The sequence below is a fragment of the Solanum verrucosum genome, unplaced genomic scaffold, assembly GCF_900185275.1.
Source record: "Solanum verrucosum unplaced genomic scaffold, falcon-dt-bn FXZP01000251.1, whole genome shotgun sequence".
Taxonomy (NCBI): domain Eukaryota; kingdom Viridiplantae; phylum Streptophyta; class Magnoliopsida; order Solanales; family Solanaceae; genus Solanum; species Solanum verrucosum.
Genome location: NW_026020453.1, coordinates 931,324 through 937,574, shown reverse-complemented (window position 1 = coordinate 937,574; position 6,251 = coordinate 931,324).

Genomic DNA, 6,251 nt, shown 5'->3' with positions numbered 1-6,251 from the left:
GAGTGTGAAAAAGAGGCTTGCAACCTCTTAGTCATGAATGTGGCGCGCTTCACACTCATAAATAAGAACTTACATGGACATAATTTTCAAAGCTCTTGGCGCATTGTCACTTGGATTGGAAAGCTGCTTCCGGTGGAGACCAGAAATTTCCGGATGCGAAACTGAAACCAGGAAACCTAGAGAAAAACTCACATGCCTTCTGATAGAAGTGTGGTTTAATTGTGGTGAAAGTCGCTTCCTCTGCTCGCGTCCCAAGAGTTTGACACTCCTCTTTGGACTATGTCCCAGTTCGCTGCTAAGAAAAAGTTCCACATCGTGCTGCATCCTTTTTGATGTCGTCCGCATCTGTGGTTTGTTTTGGAGAATTCATCCTTTCGGATTCTCTCGACAAAGACTGAGATAAAACTCATTAGCATAAAAATGCAATTCAAATGGGAGACAGTGTCTTTTACCGTGTTGACACTTAATTGTTCTCCTTGAACATCTGACGTAAACTCTATCGAGTTTGACGTGAAGCAAATAAAGCTTGTATTTTGTATTTCTAATATAATCTTCAATGTACTCTTCTTTTGATGACGAAGTAATAAAATATGCATATGTAATATGTTGATAGTTCTCTTGATGTCGTATTTGCAAGAAAAATGATGCAGTTGATGTTGATTCTCTTTTGGTGGGCGAATCTTTCTCGCGATGCGTGAACATTTTTCCCGCGATGCACGAATCTCTTTTCGCGATGCATGAATCTTCTCTTGCGATGGATGAATCTTTTTCTATTGCAATGCATGACTTCTCTGCGATGCATGACTGCTTTCTCTTGTTATGCATGATCTTTTCCCGCGATGCATGAATTGTTTCTCTTGCTATGCATGATCCTTCCCCGCGATGCATGAATCCTTTTCTCTTGCAATGCATGATCTTTTCCCGACACGCATGAATATTTTCTCTTGCTATGCATGATATTTTCCCGCGATGCAGGACATCTTTCTCTTGCTATGCATGATATTTTCCCGCGATGCATGAATTATTTTTCTTGCTATGCATGATCTTTCCCCGCGATGCATGAATCCTTTTCTTGCAATGCATGAAGCTCTTTTCTAATGATGCCATCCCTGGTACCGAATGAAGATAATGCTTCACCAGACAACACAGGTGATCTTCCGGGTATCTTTCGGGTGGCGATGTCGTCTGAATCGACAATACAATAAAAATGACCCTCGGAGTAGTGGTATCACCTCATTTGACAATACGATATAAATGACTTTCCGGGTAGTGGTGTTGTCTCATTCGACAATATAAATAAAAATGACCCTTGGAGTAGTGGTATCATATCATTTGACAATATGATATAAATGACTCTCCGGGTAGCAGTATCGTCTCATTCGACGATACAATATAAATAACCTTCAGGGTAAGAATATTATAATGCAGATAAATATCTTCCAGGTATCTTTAGTTGCTGAAAAATAATAATATTTCTCTCTTCAAGGTTTTCATTTGTCCCATCTCTGAACATAGTTGCATGCTCATCATGTACTTCACCTTGTTGGGAATTGAATGAAATAATGTTATTCATATTCCAAAATCTTTGATATAAGCGGCGTAAAATATTTCCTGCATCCACAGAAAAATCGTAAATTTTGGGGAGCTCTTTGCCCTTTTGACTTCTCAATATTCATTGAATGGTGGAACATGTTGATCTTGAGGCAAGCTTATAGACCTGCGTCCACAGAAAAATTGTTAATTTTTTTTTTTTTTAAAAAAAATGAACTGATCTGTGTCGATCTCTTCGGTTGTCTGCTCCTTGTCTTGCTATCTTCAGTTGATTTCTCCGATCTCCCATTTCTTGATAGATAAGACAAAACATTTTTTTTTATGCAAATATGATTGAAACATGAAGGAAGAGTTTTTTAAGGAAAATAGATTTTCAAAAGTAATGTTTTGAAAAAGCCACTGCCAAGTGTCATGTCACAACAAGTTTTAATGAACGTCATTCGGGGTTGGTGTTTTGAGATCTATCTGATAACTTGCTGGGAAGTATTCAAAGTTGTTCCAAACTGCCGATGAGCCTATTGAAATTTTGAGGCCATCCTCAATGAAGGTATTTCAACTTCTGCAGGTATAACTGCCTCTGTTCCATATACTAGCAAATATGGAGTAGCTCCAACTGATGTTCTGACAGTTGTTCGGTAACCCAACAAAGCATATGACAACATCTCGTGCCAACCTCTGCGATTTTCAATCATCTTCCTCAGAATCTTCTTTATGTTCTTGTTGGCGGCTTTTACAACTCCGTTCATTTGGGGACGATAGGCGGTGGAATTTCGGTGAGTAATCTTGAATTGTTCACATATCTCTCTCATCAAGTGACTGTTAAGATTCGCTCCGTTATCAGTAATGATGGATTCTGGTACTCCAAACCTACATATCAGGTTATTGCGAATAAAATCAGCCACAACTTTCTTGGTCACCGATTTATATGAAGCTGCTTCCACCCATTTGGTGAAGTAGTCAATCGCAACCATAATGAATCTGTGTCCATTAGAGGCGGTTGGCTCTATTGGACCAATGACGTCCATGCCCCAAGCTACAAAAGGCCAAGGTGAACTCATAACATTGAGTTCATGAGGAGGCACCCGAATCAAATCTCCATGCACTTGACATTTACGACACTTTTGCACAAACTTGCAATAGTCATGTTCCATAGTCATCCAAAAGTAACCGGCTCGAAGGATCTTCCTGGCCAAAGTGAGCCCATTCATGTGAGTACCACAAGCTCCGGCATGTATCTGTTCCAGAAGCTTTGCAGCTTCATTAGCATCAACGCATCTAAGAAGACCTAAATCTAGAGTCCTCCTGTAAAGGATTTCCCCACTTGCAAAGAAATTGAGGGCCATACGGCGTATCGATTTCTTCTAGTTGAACGTTGCATTCTCAGGATAAGTCTCATCTTCTAAATACTTCTTGATGTCAAAATACCAAGGCAAACCATCTGGTTCCGCTTCAACATGTGAACAATGAACAGGCTGTTCTTTTACCTCTATATCTACTGGATCAATATAACTTGTATCTGGATGTTTGATCATCGAGGCAATGGTGGCAAGAGCATCGGCCAACTCATTCTGGCTCTGGGATATGTCTGAACTCAATCTTGCGAAATCTCTTGCACAACTTCTGTATGTACTGCACATACGGTGTGATTTTTGGATTCTTCACGGCCCATTCTCCTTGAACTTGATGAATCAGTAAGTCTGAGTCTCCAATAACTAGAAGCTCATGAACGTTCATGTCGATTGCCATCTTTAAACCGAGGATGCAAGCTTCATACTCAGCCATGTTGTTTGTGCAATTAAATCGGAGTTTAGCCGCCATAGGATAATGCTGACCGGATTCTGACACTAAGACTGCTCCGATACCTTTCCCCTGATGATTTGCCGCTCCATCAAAAAATACTCTCCAACCAGGATATGCTTCAGAAATATCTTCACCCACAAATGAAACTTCCTCGTCGGGAAAATAAGTCTTGAGCGGCTCATACTCCTCATCAACTGGATTCTCCGCAAGATGATCAGCTAAGGCTTGTGCTTTTATTGCCTTTTGAGTTACATACACAATGTCAAACTCACTCAAAAGCATTTGCCATTTAGCCAACTTTCCTGTCGGCATTGCTTTCTGGAAAATATACTTCAACGGGTCCATCCTGGAAATAAGGTATGTGGTATAAGAAGACAAATAATGTCTCAACTTTTGAGCGATCCAAGTCAAAGCACAACATGTTCTCTCCAAAAGAGTGTAACGAGCCTCATATGGAGTGAACTTTTTGCTCAAGTAATAAATGGCTCGCTCCTTCTTCCCAGTCTCATCATGTTGACCAAGCACGCATCCCAATGCATTATCCGAGACCGACAAATATAGCAATAATGGACTCCCTTCTCGTGGAGGGACCAACACCGGTGGATTGGACAAATAGTTCTTGATGGCATCAAAAGCAGTTTGACATTCTCCGGTCCACTTGGTCGAGGCATCTTTTTTCAATAACTTAAAGATGGGCTCACACACCACGGTGGATTGAGCTATGAACGGCTGATGTAGTTCAACCTTCCTAAGAAACTCATCACCTCTTTCTTGGTCTTCGGAGGAGGTAATTCTTGGATCGCCTTGATCTTGGAAGGGTCAAGCTCAATGCCCCTCCTGCTGACTATAAATCCCAACAACTTGCCAGCTGGCACTCCAAAAGCACACTTGGCGGGATTTAACTTCAAATTGTATCGACGCAGACGATCAAAGAATTTTCTCAAGTGAGTCAAGTGATCCGAACTCTCGCGGGACTTAATTATGACATCATCACATACACTTCGATCTCTTTGTGAATCATATCGTGAAAGATGGTTGTCATGGCCCTCATATAAGTAGCACCGCATTCTTGAGACCAAAAGGCATCACCCGATAATGATATACACCCCAAGGCGTGATGAAAGCTGTCTTTTCTGCATCTTCTTCGTCCATCAGGATCTGGTGATAACCCGCATAACAATCCACAAATGACTGCATCTCATGCTTAGCGCAGTTATCAATGAGGATGTGAATGTTTGGCAATGGAAAATTATCTTTCGGGCTAGCTTTGTTGAGATCTCTATAGTCAACACAAATTCTGATTTTTCCATCTTTCTTGGCAACCGGAACAACATTGGCTAACCAAGTCGGATATTTGTCACTTCCACTACTTGAGAGTCGATCTGTTTCGTAATCTCCTCTTTGATCTTCAAACTCAACTCAGGCTTGAATTTCCGAGTCTTTTTTTTACTGGACTGAAATCTGGGTTAATCGGCAACTTGTGGGACACCATATTCGTACTCAATCCTGGCATATCTCTATAAGACCAGGCAAACACATCAATGTACTCTCTGAGCAAATGGACCAGGTCTTTTCTTTGAGTTTCAGTCAGATGGATACTGATTCTTACTTCTTTAACACATTCTCATCTCCGAGATTCACAGTCTCGGTTTCCTCTAAATTTGGCTTGTGTTGATTCTCGAATTGTCGAAATTCATCCGCAACATGTTCGGGTATCTCATTCTCTTCTTCGTATTCCTCACATTCGTCATCACCTACTTCATTTCGTTCACTCGGTTCATGACATGACATGACATTGGCAGGTTTTAAATTAATATTACTGAAATCATAAACGAACAAAGTTAGGAAAGTAAAATATAAACAGATAAATAAAAATTTTTATAAAAGAGGCTTTCATTTAAATTGAAAGACAAGCACAAACTTTGGCCATGGCCGAGAGCCATTTTGTTTTTTTAAACATCACAAGGGAATTTAAAAAGCTTCAAACAATAAACTGCATAAAGGGTGGGTCTCGGGCCTCTTCCGGACTACCACCGAATTTAAAAATAAACAAAACACATGTCCTTTCTACCCAGATGGCGGGAAATCATGAGTGGTGTGGAGGTCCAGTTCTGCAATGCTCCTCAGGTTCTGCATCACGGATGCTGATGTCCAGCCTCTTCCTCAATGACCGCATCAATCTCCTCAAAAGGCCCAGATTCCTTCCCCGAGACCACCATTATTGACATTTCTCGCACGGGAATGACTGGTATAGATGAGGAATTGGCCTGGCCAATGCTTGATCAATACTCCTTTTCTTCATCTCTGCTTCATCAGCCTCTGTGGGGACATACCCCAAACCAAACTTTGCTCCTTTGGAGGGAATTTGGATAGGCTTGACGATTCCTTGAAAGTACTTCCCCAATCCAAAACCTGGTTCGAAACCATTCTGGAGCATGACGGTAGCAATCATCTTGTACACGGAGGGCATAAGAGGTTGCGGAGCCAAATCATCACGGGGCATTTACCAGCTCCACCGTGTAGAAATCACAACCTCGTGAACGACCGGCGCATACCCATCGGAATGACTCCCCTCACCATGAATGACCAATTCCTGATCCTTCCAAACAAATTTCATCAATTGGTGAAGGGTAGAAGGCACAGCCCCAACCATGTGGATAAACGGCCTTCCAGAAGCAAATTGTAGCTGGTATTGATGTCCAACACCTGAAACTCACATTGAATTCTGCAGGCCCCATCTGAATATCCAAATTTACTGCCCTATCGTGTCTCTTTGCACTCCATCAAAAGCTCTCACATTGACCTGGTTTTGTTGAACCTTTCCCAAGTCGTATTTCAGCTGCTTAAGAGTCGAAAGCGGACATATGTTAAGACCGGACCCATCGTCGACCAAAACACGA